We start from the raw sequence: 19,602 nt of genomic DNA, 5'->3' as shown, positions 1-19,602 counted from the left end.
CTATAATTTTTTAAAGGCTATATTCAAAATCTATGTGGTAAATAGCTACTTTTTTAAAAATAGCAAGTAGTCTCCAAAAACATCAACTAAATTCTTAAGATTAAATACCCCAAATTAATAGGACACCTAAAAATGAATACAACTTTTATCAAACTAGAAGTACTTGCTTCTTTTCCTGCTTCTTTAAATGCCATTTCTTTCTCCTTTACTCATTGCATAAATTTCTGTTTCAATTCTTCTTGCCTCTGGTATTGATCATAAAACTCCTGTCTTTTGGCTTCACAGATCTCTTGAAAACTAAAAAGGACTTTTTATTACTTTTATATTAAAATGTTAATATAAATAAACATAAAATATATATCGTATATTAAGTCTCATGTAAGGACATTTACCAATATTCTTTCATGTATAGAAGTGGAAATTTCTATATCAGGAGATGTAGAAAATGAGGTAGGTGCAATATTGAATATAAAAGTATATAAAGAGTGTATGTAAAAAGTAGTAGAATTTTTAAAACAGTTGTATCAGTGATTTCTTGTTCCCACCACTTTTTATTATATCATACTTCTTCACATCTTTTCACAATAAAATTTGGGAAAACTTCTAATTTATGAGGTTCTCAAAATAATTAAAATAAAGCCACATATCTTTCAAACTATGACTCATTCAAGATAGCCAGTTCAATTCTGGTTGTCTTCAAAATACCATAACTAATAGAACTAGATTATACCACACTGTCATACTTGCACAGCACAAATCCACTTCATCTTCAATATAGCTAAATACACCTGCTCTCCAACTATTTTCACTTGACCTCCATGACACCACATTGCTGCTTTTACTCTTTCCTCCATCCAACCTTCAATACTCTTTGCATCCTTCTCAATATCCTTTGCCAGTCTTTGTTAATATTTGTCAATTTCATTCCTAAACTTCCCTTTTGGATGTACGCATTAGCACATACATGTTGGATACACACATTTTAGTATCTAAATGATCTCCTGCATTATGTTACTCTTAATAATGCTCTCCATCTAAGTCTGACGATGATTAAAAAAATGCAAGTTAATGGCATTTTTGAAAATTTATGAAACTATATTCAATTTTATGAAAATAAAATTGTTTCTTTAATGCCATTATGATTCAGACTTTACCCTGGGGCAAAAATATTTTCATTTCAATCCAGAGTGTATCTAGAAGTTATAGCCAAAGTTTTTAAATGACAAGAACTAATCTGGTTCCTTAGGAATGCTATAACAGATTCTTACAAATAATGCTATAATTTTCTTCTGAATGGATTCCATGCCGATGTTAAAACATGACATGTTGCCTTTGGGTTGGAGAAAATCTCTAATTTATTCAGTTGGTTTTACTGCTACGAATGTAAAGAATATAATAAAAATTAAGGATTGAAAGTCAAAACTAGAATGCTAATATAAAATATCATAATAATTTGAAAATACCGTTTTGTTTATAAAGCATTATTCATTTTCTATCATCATTATATTAAAATATTTTAATCAGTTAAAAAAAACAAAAACATAAAATTCAGAATAACCCAGGAAGTGAGAAGTACAGTTATTCTTATTCTCAGTGATTGTATCTCATAATTGTAGGCACTTTGTAAATCATCCATTAGCTTGTTCTAGAAAAATTTCTACTCACCTAACAGGCTGGTTGTCTAGGTCCACATCAGTAAAGCTGATTTTAAGCAGTTTGCAGCACCTATAACGTTCATAGTGCTGAGTGTGGGTTTGTTCTTTCAGGTTTTCCATATTTGTACAAAGAAGCATATCCTGGAGCTTAACAAAGTCACAGTGATTTTCATTTTCCACTAGGCAGAGAAATAATAAAGCCACAACACATTATCAATCTCTGGCACTCAATAAGTTTTACTGAATAAATGCATGCATGAAAAACTTTTAACACAACAGTTAAGAGATCATTCTGATTAATAGCTACAATTGTTTTAACCTTGTAACTATGTTTATGTGGTTTATACTAGTTATAGACAGAGTTTATTTATAGACCAGAAAATTTGCTTTAAATTTATTAGCCAAAGAATAAATATAAAACAGTGAAGTAACATGTTATATTAGTATATAGCATAAGTTTTCATTAATAATTATGTTCATATTGTACCAACTACCCTCAAGGTATTTTACAGAGTGCTAACAAAGAATATAATGTACTTCTATTAATGTAAATAATTTTATCAAATCAAATCCTGCTAACATAAAGATCTTAATAATTGTACATGCTCACTATCAAATTCTATTTATTTATTTATTTATATTAAATTTATTGGGGTGAATTAGTTAAGAAAATTATATAGGTTTCAAGTGTATGGTTCAATAATGTGTCATATGTTTATTGCTAAATATAAGGCGACAGAAGAAAATTTAACTTTGGGTGGTGAACACACATGCAATATACATCAAATTCTATTTATATACAATATTATGAGATAGTCGATATTCAAAACAAATCAGTAAATTCACATGGCTCTCTTCTGTGTTTGTTGTATCCAAAAGACAGCACAATATATTATGTATTGTTTATGATATTGTAACTAAATTTAATAGTCATGAAATCATGTTTTAAAGTATGTTTCATAAATTAAAATTTCTCTAATATGTCAATTAAAAGCACAATTTGGAAACTGGTACATAGGGAAAGAATCCAATCTCCAGTAATTAGTATCACAAGCATATGAACTAGATCATAAATGACTGATTATTAGAATATTCCAACTCATTATCATTCTATATAACTAACATAAAAGTCTAGATATAATTTATCCAAAGGTGATTTATATTTCTTTATTTTAAAAATAGTTTACCATATTTTTTTTAGTAACTACTTTAAAATGTTTTATAAATTAGGTAGTGATTAACTTATGTAACATTTTAAACACTAGTATTTATTCAAAGTTCTTTTGTTCAAAGTGCTTCCCAATATTCTGAAAGTTATGTTTCATGCATAGAAAGATAATATGCATATGGCAGATTGGGATACATGAGGAGGTTCTGTCCAGCCTCTGTGGATTTTTGCCTAAAATATCATCCAGCAAACTCCTATGAAAATAAATTATAAAGTAAGCATTAGCTTAAATAAAACAGAATCTCTTCTCCTTATTTGTAACTGTTAATTTACTGTTTAGCAACAGTTACCAATATTGTCTCAAATTAAAATGGTATTTTGAGACAATGATAATATACATGTACTATATATATAGCTTAAATATACAGTATATATCATTATATATATGTTAACATAATCAGTCTAGAGCAAGGCTGCTCACTATCATGCCTTGTAAAACTCTCTAAGGGTACTGACAACCTCTGACCATCTTTTCCCTAACTTTCACCTTATCCATACTCCCCACTATCGGAAAAGGTAAGTGTCCCTAGAAAGAAAGAACAATTTAATCATGTTCCCTTATACCAACATGACATACTGTGTTACTCTGATTTCTGTTATGGCAATAACAGAGACAAGCATAACATAATAAGTTTATTCAAACAGGGACCTATCCTGCCTCAGATTTTATGACTTGGCAGTAAACATGTGTAAATAGATTTCTGTGAGCATTGGTGTCAGTTCATGTACACAATTGGAAACTATTTCCTGAGTAGAGTCTAAAACCAAGACATAATGCTGTGGGAAATACAAAGTAAAAATATTTTTAGGAGACATATCATTTTTCTCACATTATCTTTACCCTGAAACACAAAGATAATGTCAATAAAATAATATACAAATCACTTTTTAACTTCAGCATAAAGTTAAGAGACAAAGTATTAAAATAACTATAATAATTAGTTAATGTATATGTAATATAAAGTATATTAATAGTGCTATATATGTATATATACATATTCATATATATTCTAAATACAATTAAAGGGTAATTCTGGATGGTGATAGAGGAAGTCTGAAAAATGAGGTCAAACAAGAGAGATTTTGGGAAGAAGATAAGGGTAATTATAGGTAAAGAAGGAAGGGTAATTATAGGTAAAGACAAAATTTTGAACAGAATGAAGAGGCAGAATATGTAAGATTGTAATGATCTGTCAGAAGTTATATAGATTATCTGAATAGAAAGTTGATATACAATGTCTAAAATTATGTTAAAATTTAATAATTAACAAGAGGATATTAATTGGTTTTAATGAAAAATTACTCCCATGAATTCCTTGTGGGTATAATTACATAAGAGAGGCCAAAATATTTCAGACAAGTTCTAAAGAAAATATAATACAGAAAAATAAATAAAATTTTATATTACTTGGCTTTTTAATTCAGAAATCTTAGTTTTTGATATATTAAAATAAGTGGGAAAGCTAAGTTTATCAACTAAAAATGTTATCTTTCAAAATATAATCTGATATCTTAGATATTTATTAGCATAAAGAAATTTACAAAAATAAAGAACTTAATCATTCAGTATTTTCCTGATACCAAAACAAAAGAAAGACGGTACAGCATTTCTCATTCAGTCCCCACCTACATATCCATGAGACTAAGTCGTTGGCAGATGTATTTGGGAGACAAGGCTCCCTTCTGCCGCTCAAGCCCCATTTGTGAAATAGAGGCTCTACCTTGGGTACAGTACATGAAGACTGGGTCCTTGATCGTTCTTGCTCTAGCTTGTGAGGCAGTAGTTCCATGTCTGGTGGGTCAAGAAAAGGAACCTCAGTCTGATGTCTCTCCTCACTGAGCACTCAGTTATTAGAGTGGGCTGACACTCAGGGGAAAACTTGCCAATGTCCCCACCTCCAACTTCGGAGTCATACCTCAGAGATTTTTCTTGGAAGGAGAAACAAGACATAAAACAGAGAACATCTAATCTCCTCCCAAAAGAGTTGACTTAATTTGCAATAAAAGATGGAGAATGAAGTCTAAGAGTGCTCTGAAAAAATAGTGGAGAAGACCTTTTGGATGTGTAAAAAACTTTGAAGTTTTCTTCCCTGTTCAAACAGCAAGAAAAAAGCTGAATAAACTGAAATCAACTCAAAATCAATAGCAGAAGGAAAAATGTAAAAATCCACGTATATGTGGAAATTAAATAACACACTCACATAACTAATAGGTGAGAGAAGAAATCACAAAAGAAATTAGAAAATGTCTTCAGACAAATTTTCAGGGAAATACATACTAAAACTAATGCTATACATTCAAAGCACTACTAATAGGAAATTTTATAACAGTATAAACATTAAAAAAAGAAATACCTTATTAACAACCTAATTTTATACCACAAGGAACTAGAAAAAACAAACAAAACTCAAAGGTAGAAGAAGGAAAAATATAATAAACATTAGAGCAGAGATATGTAAAATACAGATCAGAAAAACAATAGAAAAAAATCAACAAAAATAATAGTTGTTTTTTTAAAAGATCAACAAAATTGACTGGCCCTTAGCTAGAATGAAGACTCAGATAAAATCTGAATTATAAGAGAGACATTACAATTGCTGTCACAGAAATTACTTGGATTACTATACAAACCCAAGAAAAATGTCATCAGTAAAGTGGATGATCTACAATAAATGAATAAATTCCTAGAAATACTCAATCTATCAAGATGAGATCATGAAGAAATAGAAACAGTGAACAGACCTAGGATGAGGAAGGAGATTAAATCAGTTATTAAAACCTGTCTGAAAAGAAAAGCCCGGGACCAAATGGCTTCACTGGGGAATTTTATCAAACATTTACTGAAGATTATTCAATAATACAACAGCATTGTATGTATAAGATAATATCCATATATTTTATAGCTGCATTCTGTAATATGTAGAGATATGTGAAATAAGTGTGGCAAAATCTTATTTTCGTTTTGAGTCACGGGCATAAAGGAGTTCATTTTTCTACTATATTTTGTGTATGTTTGAAAGCTTTTATAATAAAACATATTTGCTGGCAACCTCCAAAAAACATTTACAGAATAATTAACACCAATGTCTATAATCCTCCTGAAATTTTTTACAAATATAATGAAAAGTAAGAAATGCCGTGGTCCAGCCACGACAGGATCCAGGGGGCCCCGAAGGTGGGCAAGGCGTCGGCGCGGGAGACAGTCAACTACACAACTCAGAGGCGGTGTGACACTGTTCCGTTTTATTGTGATTGAGTACAACTTTTATACTTTTTATTTTGGCATTTGATTATACTTTGTGGTTAAGGTAGCAGGAAGTTAAATTTCTGTGGTTAGGTGAAGCAGAAAATCTTATAGAGTATATTATTATTAATATTCATGATTAACTAGTACATTTTTCTCTCAATCATTAGAACAGAACTACCTGATGGAACAATTTAAAATTTTAATTCTTATATCTATTACGTAAGATACAGTTTGATTTAAGTAAAGGTGATAGATAGATGTATTCATAACAGCAAGCATTGGCTCGTGGGCAGACATTGTTCTTCTTTCTGCCTGAAGAAATCTTTTAAATGCTATTTGATTTTTGCTATATCTAAAGTTCAAGCTGAACCTTTCGTTCAAAAGTTTCCTTGGTGCAGTATTGAGGGAAATATTTATAAAAATCAGTTTTACAAAGCTGCTTTCATAAGCTAAGTTTCTGTTCCTTTGTTTTTTAAGCACCAAGGAGGTCCTGACCTAGCCAGCCTTTCTATGAAACTTAAACTACTATAAGGCACATGAATTCCATCTTTATTCACTATACATATACTATCTTTATTATAAGCTCCTGAATAAGGCAAAGGAAGATCAGGTAATCTTTTCATATTATTAGCCCCCTAAGTGAGTTTTCCATTTATCCAGTAGGCTACAAAAGGAGGCTCTTTCATAGTAGGCACAGGCTTATGAGTAAATTTCTTATCCTTTACTAATTTTTCTACTAACTGCGTGGGAATAGGAGTATAAACCGGTTCTAGTAATTCAGCTTGTTATAATTTATTCATAACATCTTTAAGAGGTGCGCCAAAAGGAATTTCTCTTAATAATAGTTCAAATAAAGGGTTTACGCATTCTGGACACGTCAGGGTGACTAGAGCTGATTCCATACGCAGGGAATTTACTATGTTTTCCTCAGAGCCAGTTTTGAGGAAATCCATTTGTACAGCGTTTACACTTACTAGAATTTGTGCTGCCCAAATTCCCCCTATTAATAAGATCGTTCCTAAGAAACCAATTATCCCTAAACACATGCCACGTCCCCGTTCTTGATGATGCATTCCTTGAGGCCTCTGTCCCCATCTCCGGACCTTGTCACGCAGTAGAGTAGAAAGAGGACGCGGCAAAGAAACACTCCCAAACCAATTCTGTGAAGCAAGTGTTACTTAATGTCAAAGCCAGACAAAATCACAAAGGAAGGAAAGCTATAGATCAAAATCCCTGATAAATATGATGCAGAAAATATAAACAAAATACAAGAAAATCAAATTCAACAGCATATTACAGGATTATACACAATGACCAAGTAGTTTTGTGCCCAGAATGCAAGAATGGTTTCATTATATGAAAATCAATTAATATAATACACCACATTGAAAGAATGAGGGATAGACGCACATAATGCATCTCACTTGAGGCATATAGCTTTTGACAACATTCAACACTCTCATAATAAAAACACAACTAGGAATTGAAGGAAACTACTTCAACACAACAAAGTTCATTTATAAAAAATTCACAACTAACATCATATGCAATAGTGAAAAGCTGAATCTTTCATCTAATATCAAGAACAAGGCAAATATACCCACTCTCATACTTTCTATTCAACATCTAACATAGTACTGGAAGTCTTAGCCAGAGCAATTAAGCAAAAAAAAAAAAAAAAAAAAAATTACCCAAATGAGAAAAGAATAAGTAAAACTTTATGTTCACAGATGACATGGTCTTTTTTCATATATACATATGAATAAATATATTTAATTGAGATATGACATTGTATTAGTTTCTGGTGTTCAACATAATAATTTGACATTTGTTTATATTGTGAAATGATCACCACAATAAGTCTAGTTAATATCTATCACTACACATAGTTAAAATTTTTTCTTGTTAAGAGATCTTTTAAGATCTACTCTCTTGGCAACATTCCAATATACAAAACAATATTATTAACTATAATCACCTTGCTGTACATTGCATTCCCAGTCTTTATAATCGAAAGTTTGTACCTTTTGATGATCTTTACCCCTTTTGTCCACCCTTAACCCAGATTGATAGCAACTAATCTGTTTTCTACATCTATGAGTTCAGAGTTTTGTTTGTTTTTAGAATCCATCTGCAAGTGAGATTATATATTATTTTTTCCTCTGGTCTGGCTTATTTCACTTAATATAATAGCCTCAAGCACCATCCTTGTTGTCACAAATAAAAAGTTTCATTTTTTATAATCAAATTTGTGCATATATAAAATTTTTTCTTTCTTTATTAAATTTATCTTTTCTTCCATTCCATAGGTTGTCTTTTCATTTTGTTGAAAGTTTTTTTGTTATTGTGCAGAAGTTCTTTAGTTTGATCTAATTCCAATTGTTTATTTGTGCTTTTAGTGACAAGTTCAAAAAAATCAGAGTTTTACTTCATTTCCTACTTGGATGCCTTTTATCTCTTTTTCTCTTCTGATTGTTGTGGCTAGGACTTCCAACACTCTGTTGAATAAAAGTGGTGAGAGTGGGCATCCTTGTCTTGTTCCTGATCTTAGAGAAAAAGCTTTCAGGTCTTCATAATTTAGTATGATGTTAGCTGTGAGCTTGTCATATATGGCTTTTATTATGTCAAGATACATTACCTATATAGCTACTGTTGCAGGAAGAGACACTCAATGGAGGAAATTGGATGCTCAGACAACTTTGTTAGAGGAAGGAGAATTTAATGCTGGTGGAGAGTGTGGAGGCTTTCAACAGACCCAAAGCACGATCTCCCCTTGGTTAGATTTATTACAGCTTATATACCTCTGTAGTCTATGCAAGGGGTGTGTGATTTCTTTGTCTGAGGTTTCATGTGTGCCTCATGACTTAGGATGGAAGGGGAGCTTCGGGTGGGGGGGATGTAAGGGGGGAGAAATTTCTAGACCTCTGTCTTATAGGTTGTTTGTCTTGCGACCTTGGCGTTATCAGCACTATTATAGGATTCTTGAACAGAGAGATGGGACGTTGAAGCTATAAGCAGGAAGCAACACTTACCAATGCCAGCACCTGCTCAGTGGATTCCTATCCAAAGGTTGAGCCCTGATTGTAACATAACAAACAGTTTTATACAGTCTTGTTATTCCTATGCAGCTACAAAGATAAGAAAGGACATTAGTTGGTTGGCAAGCCATGAATCAACGGATATTAGCTGGAGAGTTCTTGAGGTGGGGGAGGTAGCTATAGGAAAACATGTTAGCTGGAGAGTCCTGGAGGGCAGTTAGAAATGGGCTTTAACTGGCTGAGTTGGTCATTTCTGAAAGCCCTTTCCCCTACACCATTTCGGGTGCCGCCTCTCCTCTCTCAACTGTATTGAGAGTTTTTATCATGAATGAATGTTGAATTTTGTCAAATGTGATTTTTTGCATCTATTGAGAAGAGCATGTGTAATTTTTATCTATTTTGTTAATGTGGCATAACATGGTCATATGTAGAAAGCATTAAAAATTCCACAAAAAACTACTAAAACTAATAAATTAATTCAATAAAGTTACAGGATACAAAATTAACACATAATAATCAGTTGCATTTCTATACACTAACAATGAACAATATGGAAAGGAAATTAAAACAATTCCATTTATAGTATTAATTAAAAATACTTAGAAATGAGCCTAACCAAAGATATGAAAGACTTGTACACTAAAAAACAAAATATTGCTGAAAGAAATTAAAGGATAGACAAACAAACAAACAAACAAAAGAATAGACAAAAGAAAAGATAGACAAAAATCTTCTATTTTCATGGATTAGAAGACAATATTGTTAAGATAGTCACACTATTGAAAGCAATCTACAGATTCATCACAATCCCTATTTAAATCCTAATGTCATGATTTTCAGATATATAAAAATTCACCCAAAACTTTATATGAAAATCAAAGGACCTAGATAGCCAAAAAATCTTGAAAAAGAAGAGCAAAGTTGGAGGGTCTATGCTTCCTGAATCCAAAACATATTACGAAGCTACAAGAATCAAAACAGATTTGTACTGGAATAAAAACATATATAGACCAATGGAATCAAATAAAGAACCAAGAGTTAATCCTCATATATTTGATTAAATGATCTTTGACAAAAGTGCCAAATCAACTAAATTAGAAAAGGACAATTTCTTCAACATATAGTGCTGAAAAAACTGTCAATAGGCAAAAGAATAAAACTGGTCTCTTATTTCATAACATAAAAAAATTAACTCAGTTAACTAAGAACCTAAATATAAAATTCAAAACTAAAAATTCTAGAAGAAAACATAAAGGATAGATTTGGCAAGGATTCCAGGGATAAGACATCAAAAGCACAGGCAACAAAAGCAAAATAGACAAGTGGAACTAAATCAAACTTAAAAACATCTTTGCATCAAAGTACGTAATCAAAAGAGTGAAAAGGCAACTTATGTAATGGAAGATAATATTTTCAAACCAAATCAGATAAGGGATTAATATCTAGAATGTATAAGTAACTCCTACTACTCAATAAAAATTAATAAACAAATTTAAGAATGGTAAAGTACTTGAGTAGATATTTCTCTAAAGATGAATTAAAATGGCCAACAAGTATATGAAAATATTTTCAACATCACTAACCACTGGAGAAATGAGAATCAAAACCAAAATGAGATATTATCTCACACTCATTAGTGTGGCTTCTATTTTTTTAAAAAACACTATATCAAGTGTTGGTGAAAATGTAGAAAACTGAACCTTTCTGTACTGTTAGTGAGACTGTAAAATGGGACAAACATTGTAGAAAACAGTATGATTGTTTCTCAAAATTGAAAATGGAATTGTCGTATGACCCAACAATCCTCCTTTAGGGAATATATCTTAAAGTATTGAAAGCAGAATTTCTGGGAGATATTTACACACTCATGCTAATTGTGTCATTATTCATAATAGTCAAGAAATGGAAGCAATTCAAATGTCCATCAACAAAGTAATGACTATAAATATAGCCTTAAAAAGGAAAGAAGTCCTGTCAAATGTTGAAACATGGATAAAACTTTAGAACATTATGCTAAATGAAATAAGCTAGACACAAAAACACAAATAGTATATAATTCCACTTATATGAGGTGTCTAAGACAGTCATATTCATAAAAAAAGAAAGAATGGTGCTTGCCATGGTCTGTGGCAAGTAGTTGGTAATGGGCATGCAAGATTAAAATGTTCTGGATATCTGTTGAACAAACAATGAGAATGTATTTAACACAAAATAATCTGAAAGAACAGAAACTACGCAAAGTATGCTCAAACCATAGTAGAATTAAATTGGAAATCAATAAGAAAAAATAGCTACAAAACTTGAATATAAAATTACACACTTCTAGAGTTCTAGTCAAGATGGTGGGAGGTAAACGCTGTGCTTGTCTCCTGCCATGACCACATAAAAATTACAAATAAGTTATAGAACAATCAATCTAGAAGACCATCTGAAGAATAGCTGAACATAACTCCTATAACCAAGGATATAAAGAAGTCATGTTGACAATGGTAGGAGGGTCAGAGACACCAAATGTGTTATCCCATAAAAAACAAATGAACAAAAAATATATAATATGTTGAACTATCCTTGTGCCCTTGCAATAAACCCCATTTGATTGTAATGTATAATCTTTTTAATGTATTGTTGTATTCTATTTATTAGTATTTTGTTTAAAAGTTTTGCATCTCTATTTATCAGATATTGGTCTGTAGTTTTTTTTATGTTACCCTTACAACGTTTTGGTATCATCGTAATGGCCTTATAAAATGAATTAAGAAGTATTGCCACTTCTTCAATTTTTTTGGAAGAGTTTGAGAATGACGGGTATTAAATCATCTTTGAATGTTTGGTAGAATTCACTAGTAAAGCCATCTGGTTCTGGAAGCAAACCAATCAATGTGATACATCACATAAACAAAATAAAAAATAAAAATCATCCGATTATATCGATAGATGCAGAAAAAACATTTAGCAACAAATAACAAGTATTGATGAGGAAGTGAAGAAAAGGGAATGCTTGTGCAGTGTTGAAATTGTAAATTAGTGTAGCCGCAATGGAAAACAATATGGCTATTCTTCAAAAAATTAAAAATAGAACTATTGTATGACCCATCAGTTCAACTTGGAGCTAATATTTGAATCTCTATTTCTAGAATTGGCCCTAGGTTTTGGGTTAAATTTAAGCTAATGGTGTTTCAAATACTTCCAGGTAAAAAGAAGAACTAAGGAACAGGCAGGGCCTCACACCATATTGGTTTTTTGCTCCAATTTTTTCATCTATAAAATAGAAACAATATATTCCCAGCTTACCTCAAGGTATGTAGAAGGATCACAGTGCAATATATAAAAAAGGGCTATGCAAACTATAAAAATTTGCATCTTTATTGCTTTTATTTTTTAAAAGCATTTATTGCCTTCCAATAGTATATATTCTGCTTTTATGTTATATTCATTTATTAGTTTATGTGTCTCCTTACCATATTGTGAAGATCTGGAGGGCAGGAATCTGTATTTGTTTTGTTAACCATTCTACCCAAAACATGCATCAATAAAATAGGGTTTAGTATATGTTATATAGGAAAGAAATATTTGTTAAATAAATAAAAATGTTGTCTACAGCCATGCCACCCTGAACACGCCCGATCTTGTCTGATCTCAGAAGCTAAGCAGGGTCGGGCCTGGTTAGTACCTGGATGGGAGACCACCTAGGAATACCGGATGCTGTAGGTGGAAAAAAAGTGTTAATGCTTGATATAGGGCCAGAAAAAAATGGTGTATATGATAGAAGCTCTGTTCATCCCTCTTGTGACCACATCAAAGTTGTGACGGAAACATAGAGTAAACAGCAAGCAGAGTCACCTGGGATTTAGATGAACAGAAGCACTACAACTAGGGAGAGAAATAAGAAATCACCCTGCATTGGTAGAAGGTAGGAGGGGGCAAAGGCACGAGGCTGTTTGATCCCCAGCGGCTGAGTGGGACACAGGCTGCAGTAGTTGGCAGTTGCAGACTCTGCTTACAGGGGTCCTGTCTACGAGCGGACTTTCACTGTGATGGACCTGCTCTCTCTTGCACCAGCACCAGGTCAGCTGCTCAGGGGGCACCAGGGACTTATAGGGGAACACTGATTTGTTGGAGAGAGGGCTGAAGGCGAGGTTTCCTCTTAGGCAGAAGTACTGGCACTATCCATTTTTCCTCTATTGAGTCCTCTCCCATCCCAGTGTGCAGACACAGGTGCAGATATAGCTAAGATGTCATCAAACTGGAAAACAGAGATTGCTCTGCCCAGAGGATTTCCTGAAATTCTGCCTCCCCCAATTCACAGCTCCACCCAAGCCACATCCAGTTGTGTCCTGGACGAGGGCAGCAGTCCTTGCTGAGCCAACTTTAAGACTAACACTGGTGGCAGCTGGCCTTGGTTTCTGGTATGGCCTCTTGAGGCAACTATAAGCACAGCATCCAGTGGATTGCTTGCTAAATCTTAACAGGTGGTCCTGGAAAGGTATAGGAGGGGGCTAAAATTAGCTTGCAGTTGAACCCCTCTCAGGACTGTGCCACTGGACATCTACTACACAAAGCCATGCTAATAAGACTGGGAGACTTAGGAGCTTTGCTTAGTACATAGAAACAGACACAGAAAGGCAGCCAAAATGGGAAGACAAAGAAGCAGAAACTATATGAGAGAACAGAACAGAGGTCCAGGAATAATGGAGTCAATCAATCTAATGGATGCAAAGTTCAAAACATTGGTTAAAAAAATACTCAATGAACTTAGGGGAAGTGTAGATGGACTCAGTGAGAACTTTAACAAGGAGATAAAGAGCATAAAAATGGAAATGGAAATTATAAAAGGGAGCCAATCTGAAATGAAGAACACATTACCTGAGATGAAGAGTACATTAGAGGGAAGCAACAGAATGGATAAAGAAGAGGACCAAACCACCAGTATAAAGGATGGGGAAGCCAAGGACACTAAATCAGAATGGCAAGAAAAAAGAAGCCGAGACTATAATAATAATTTAAGGAGCTGATGGAACAAAATTACATGTAAAAATATCCATGTCATAGGGGTACCTAAAGGAGATCAAGAAGTTGAAGAGCTATTTGAAGAAATAATGATAGAAAACTTCCCTACATGGTGAAAGAAATAGACATACAACCACAGGAAGCTCAGAGAGTCCCAAAAAAGATGAACCCAAAGAGGCCCACACCAAGACACATTATAATTAAAATGACAAAGGTTAAATACAAAGAGAGAATCTTAAAAGCAGCAAGAGAAAAGCAGATACTTACCTACAAGGGAGCACCCATAAGACTGGAAACTGATTTCTCAAAAGAAACTATGCAGGACAGAAGGACTTAGCACAAAATAGTCAACGTGAAGAAAACCCAGGATCTACAACCAAGAATACTTTATCCAGCAAAGCTATCATTTAAAGTCAAAGGACAGATAAAGAGCTTCTCAGATAAAAATAAGCTAAAGGAATTTATCAGTATCAAGCTAATACTACAAGAAGTATTGGAGGGACTTCTTTAAGGAAAAAAAACGTGTATCAAAAACATGAATAAAGGATGGTAATAACTACATATCTATCAACAAGTACCTCAGATGGAATAGAATTAAGTGCTTCAATGAAAAGATAGCATGGCTGAATGGATTAGAAGACCCTTATATATGCTGCCTACAAGAGACTTACTTCAGATTAAAAGATACACATAGACTAAAAAGGAGATGGAAAAAGATATAGCCTTGATGAATGAAGTAAGTCAGATAGAGAAAGACAAATGTCACATGATTTCATGTACACGTGGAATCTAAAGAACAAAATAAACAACAACAACAACAAAAATGGAAACAAACTCATAGATTCAGAGAATGTATTGAGGGCATCTAGAGAGGAGAGGGTTTGTGGGGGACAGTGAAAAAGGGCAAAGGGATTCAGAAGTATAAATGGACACTTAAAAAATAGACATGGAGATATGAAGTATAGCATAAGGAAAATAGTTAACAATGTTATAATAAATATGTAAGGAGGAAGAGGGGTACTAGATTCAGTGGGGTGATCACTTTGTAAGTTATATAGATCTCTAATAACTATGCTGTACAACTTAAACTAATATATTATTATATATCAACTATAATTAAAAAACTAATTGAATTGTACAATGTAAATATGAACAACTAATTGTCCATTTATTTCAATCAAGCCAGAGAAAAATAAAAAAATAAAAAAGTTAATGCTTATTGTAAAAATAAGTTAATGATGAAGATGTACAAATTGCCATATGTCAACACAGTCATGGAGATGTAAATTACAGCATAGGGAATATAATTAATAATATTATAATAACTATGTACAGTGTCAGATAGATACTTCATAAATTATATAAATATCTCATCACTATGTTGTATACTGAACTAATATAATATTGTACATCAACTGTTGAAAAAAATTCTTTTAAGTTGTTGACAAAGAAATAATTATCAAGGTAGCCAAGGTAAAGAAGACATTAACCCATAAAGAAAATCCCATTAGGTTATTGGATTTTTAAGCAAAAGCCCTACAAACTAGGAGAGAGTGGAATCAAATTTAAAATAATGGAGAGACATCACCAGTCAAGAATAATATATCCAGCAAAATTAACCTTTAGATATGAAGGAGTATTAGAGGCTTTTCCAGACAAACAGGAGCTGAGAGAATGTACCACCACAGGACCTGCATTATAAGAAATGCTAAAAGGAGCTCTTCTACCTGAAACAAAAACTCAAAATGACACAGAACTGTGAGTAAAATGACAGAAGCATAAAATTTTAAATCTTTTAAAATTTTAAAATTTTAAATCTTAAAAATTTTAAATCTTTTAAAATTTTAAAATTTTAAATTTTAAAGCATAAAATTTTAAATAAGGTATTAAACATGTAAATATAAGATAACAATTAAAACTGAGTAAAAACATTTTTTAAAAGACAATAGTTCCTACAACTTGGAAGTGAATGCACAGCATAAAAAGGGATAATTTGTGACAACAAAAACATAAAAGGGGTGAGGAAAAAGTAGAAAACTTACACAGTTGAATAAAGACGAAATCACACACACGAAAAACTATTGTACATATGAAACTCTTTTGAGTAAATGTAATAATAACACAAAATATAAATCTAGGGAAAAAATCACAATATTTTTTATGAGGAAACAAGTGTTCCAGTAAAGATGGCAGAATAGGTAAATGCTGTGCTTACCTCCTTCCATGACAGCACTGAAATTACAACTAAAATATAAAACAACAGGCAGTGGCTGATATTGGCCTGCACAGGAGCCCCTCCCAAGAGACCCCAGAACCGAAACATCTGGTGGCCAGCTTAAACCACAACAGAACACCACCCAGTATCCTCACAAGCAGCACATGGAAAGGGTAGTCTTGGCAGGCATAAGAGCCCACTGGGACAAAGCCTGCTCTAGGGGTTCAGCTCCCCCCCTCCCCCCATAGCATTTCGTATGTTGTGGTCGTGGCCAATATTCACAGCCAGTAAGCTTGAGGGTCAATCCCATGCACTGAAAGAAAACAGCAAGCAAGTCTCAGCTGCAACAAGAGGGCACTTACAACCCATACAAGTAACACTCTTGGAGCATCCAGATCAGGCAACTTAGGAGAACTACACCACTGGGCCTCCCACATATCTGCTACATAAGGCAAGACTATCAAGACTTGGAGACTCAGCAGATCTACCTAATACATAGAAACAAAAACAGAGAGGCAGATAAAATGAGAAAAAAGTCCCCTCCCCCCTAAAAAAGAAGAAAACTCCAGAAAAAAGAACTAAATGAAATGGAGGCAAGCAATCTACCAAATAGAGTTCAAAATACTGGTTATGCTTAAGGAACTTAGTGAGAACTTCAACAAAGAAACAGTAAGCATAAAAATCATAGAAACCAGAAAAAAGAACCAGTCAGAAATCAATCATGTAATAACTGAAATGAAGGACACATTAGAAAGAATCAACAACAGATTAGATGAAGCAGAGAGTCTAATCAGTGATTTAAAAGATAAGGTAGCAGAGATGGCAAGGAAACATGGTGGAGTGAGAGACGTCTTCAGTTCTCTCCCCTGAAACAACAATAAGCCGAACATCTAAAACTAAACGACAAACACCTAAACCGCATACCAGCACGTCTGAATGTGGGATCTGTGCATAAGAGCTACCACAGGTCAGAACCCCGGGTATTGGGTGATGGACTGGGTGAAATAAAGAAACTGCCTCTTGCAGCTGTCAGAGCTCCTTGCAGGAGGAGAGAGAGGGGTGAAGGTGCGGCCACTTCCCTGAACAGCCTGCCTGGAAGTGCCAGAACTTCTAGCAGCCTGCAGGAGGGCCTAGTCATCAGGAAGAAAGCAGAGAAGCAGGATGGGACAGCAGAAAAAAACAGTTGAGTTTTACTGGCCCCGGTTCCAAAACTGAGGGTGAGTTGCAGCCTCCAACCCCCAACCCAGAGGCCCCCGCCCCCCATATCTTCCTAGACCTAACACCGTGGAGCCCCAAAGGAATCTGAGAAAAAGCTGCTGAGACTGAAGTTACCTCTTGCAGTCTCTGGAGCTCCCTGCGGGAGAGGGGGAGGGGAGAAGGTGCGGCGACTTCTCTGATCAGCCTGCTTGGAAGTGCCAGACTTCTAGGAGCCGGCACCAAGGCCCAGTTATCAGGGCAGAAAGCAGAGAAGCAGGACAGGACCACAGCGAAACAATTGTTTTTACCAGCCCCAGTTGCAAAACCGAGGCTGAGTCGCAGCCCCCAACACTCAACCCAGAGGCCCCTCCCACCACACCATCTGAGACCTATCACCACAGAGCTCTAGGGGAATTTGAGCAAACGCTACTGAAACTGTTGCTAACACTGACAGGGACTGAAACTAAAAATAGCAAGTGGGATTAAATATTTACAAGAAAATAAAAAAGACATTTAGGCTTTATATAAAGCAGGGATCCAAGAGGCTTACATGCCACCTACTGGAAACCAAAAGAAAATTGCCTTCTTTGCAGCAGGCTAAAGAGAGACCTTTATATAATAAATCTGCTTTCTGGAAAAACAACAGAATACACTTCCATTAATGCCAGGTGGAGAAATAGTCCATTAAACACCATGAACAACCAAGATGACAAGGCATCTCAGAAAGAAATAGAACAATTTCCAGAAAATAAGCTTACAGACCTAGAAATATGTGACTTAAATGACAGAAAATTCAGGATGGTATTTCTGAAAAAACTCAATGAGATCCAAAACAACTCAAATCAACAATTTCAGGAATGGAAAGAACAACTGGATGAGCAGAGCAAGGAGATTGAAACCCTCAAAAGGAACCAAATAGAACTTCTAGAGATAAAGAACACATTTCAAGAGTTGAAAAATGGCATAACAAGATTGGGAAATAGAGTCGATCAATGAAGGAAAAGACCAGTGATATCAGTGATAAATGAGGAGGAAGAAGAGAGAAACCGAACAATGAAAAATATTGAAAGAGAAATTCGAGAGCTAGCTGATACAATCAGGAGAGGAAACATAAGAGTAATGGGCATTATCGAGGGTGAGGAAACAGAGCAGGGACCAGAAAGCATTTTCAGACAAATAGTGGATGAGAATTTCGCAAATGCAAGGAATGAGCTGGAGCTTGGAATTCAATAATTCAACAGAACACCCAATTATCTCAACCCAAAAAGGCCTTCACCAAGACACATTGTATTAAAATTATCAAAAATCAATGACGAAGACAGAATTCTCAGGGCAGCCAGGGAAAAGTAGATGGTAACATATAAAGGAAAACCCATTAGATTATCATTGCACTTCTCAGTGCAAACCTTACAAGCCAGAAAGGAATAGAATCGAATATTTAAACTATTAAGTGGAAGGAACTACCAGCCTAGAATAATGTATCCAGCTAAGCTCTTTTTTAAATATGAAGGAGAAATTAAGACTTTTCCAGACATACAAAAATTGAGGGAATTCTTCACTACAAAGCCTGCATTACAGGAAATACTGAAAAGTGTCAGCTCATCTAAAATAACAAAACAAAAAATAATACATTAGTATTATGCAAATAGAAGCAGAGGAGTGCAATCTTTACTAAGAACACGGCATTATAAGCTTAAACAATAATAAGAGAATTGCTATAGCAAGATAGTAACGAATGTTTAGCATACATAGGGACAAATTGAAATAGCAATGACTGAAAAGGGAAAGATTCAAAGATTCAAATTTGCAAAGGGGAAAAGAGATCAGGCACACGCAGAAGGAAATGGATGACTGTATATATATAATTATCCTTTACATATTCGTAATGGTAACCACACATCAAAGATTCAGAACCGAAGTATATAACTTAAAACAAGAAGAACCAGAAGCAACACCCGCAAAAGCCAACAACAATAAAGAAAACAGAAACACAAGGACAAGGAAGCAATGGAAAC

General features: G+C 34.0%; 1 pseudogene; it reads left to right on the top strand.

Moving 5' to 3' along the window:
• Positions 1–12,760: 12,760 nt before the first annotated feature.
• Positions 12,761–12,879, top strand: LOC111731011 (annotated as a pseudogene).
• The last annotated feature ends 6,723 nt before the right edge of the window (positions 12,880–19,602 follow it).

The sequence above is a fragment of the Pteropus vampyrus genome, unplaced genomic scaffold (genome assembly GCF_000151845.1).
Source record: "Pteropus vampyrus isolate Shadow unplaced genomic scaffold, Pvam_2.0 Scaffold347, whole genome shotgun sequence".
NCBI classification, from domain to species: domain Eukaryota; kingdom Metazoa; phylum Chordata; class Mammalia; order Chiroptera; family Pteropodidae; genus Pteropus; species Pteropus vampyrus.
The sequence above is the reverse complement of the archived record's forward strand: the minus strand, read 5'-3'. Positions and strand labels throughout refer to the sequence as shown.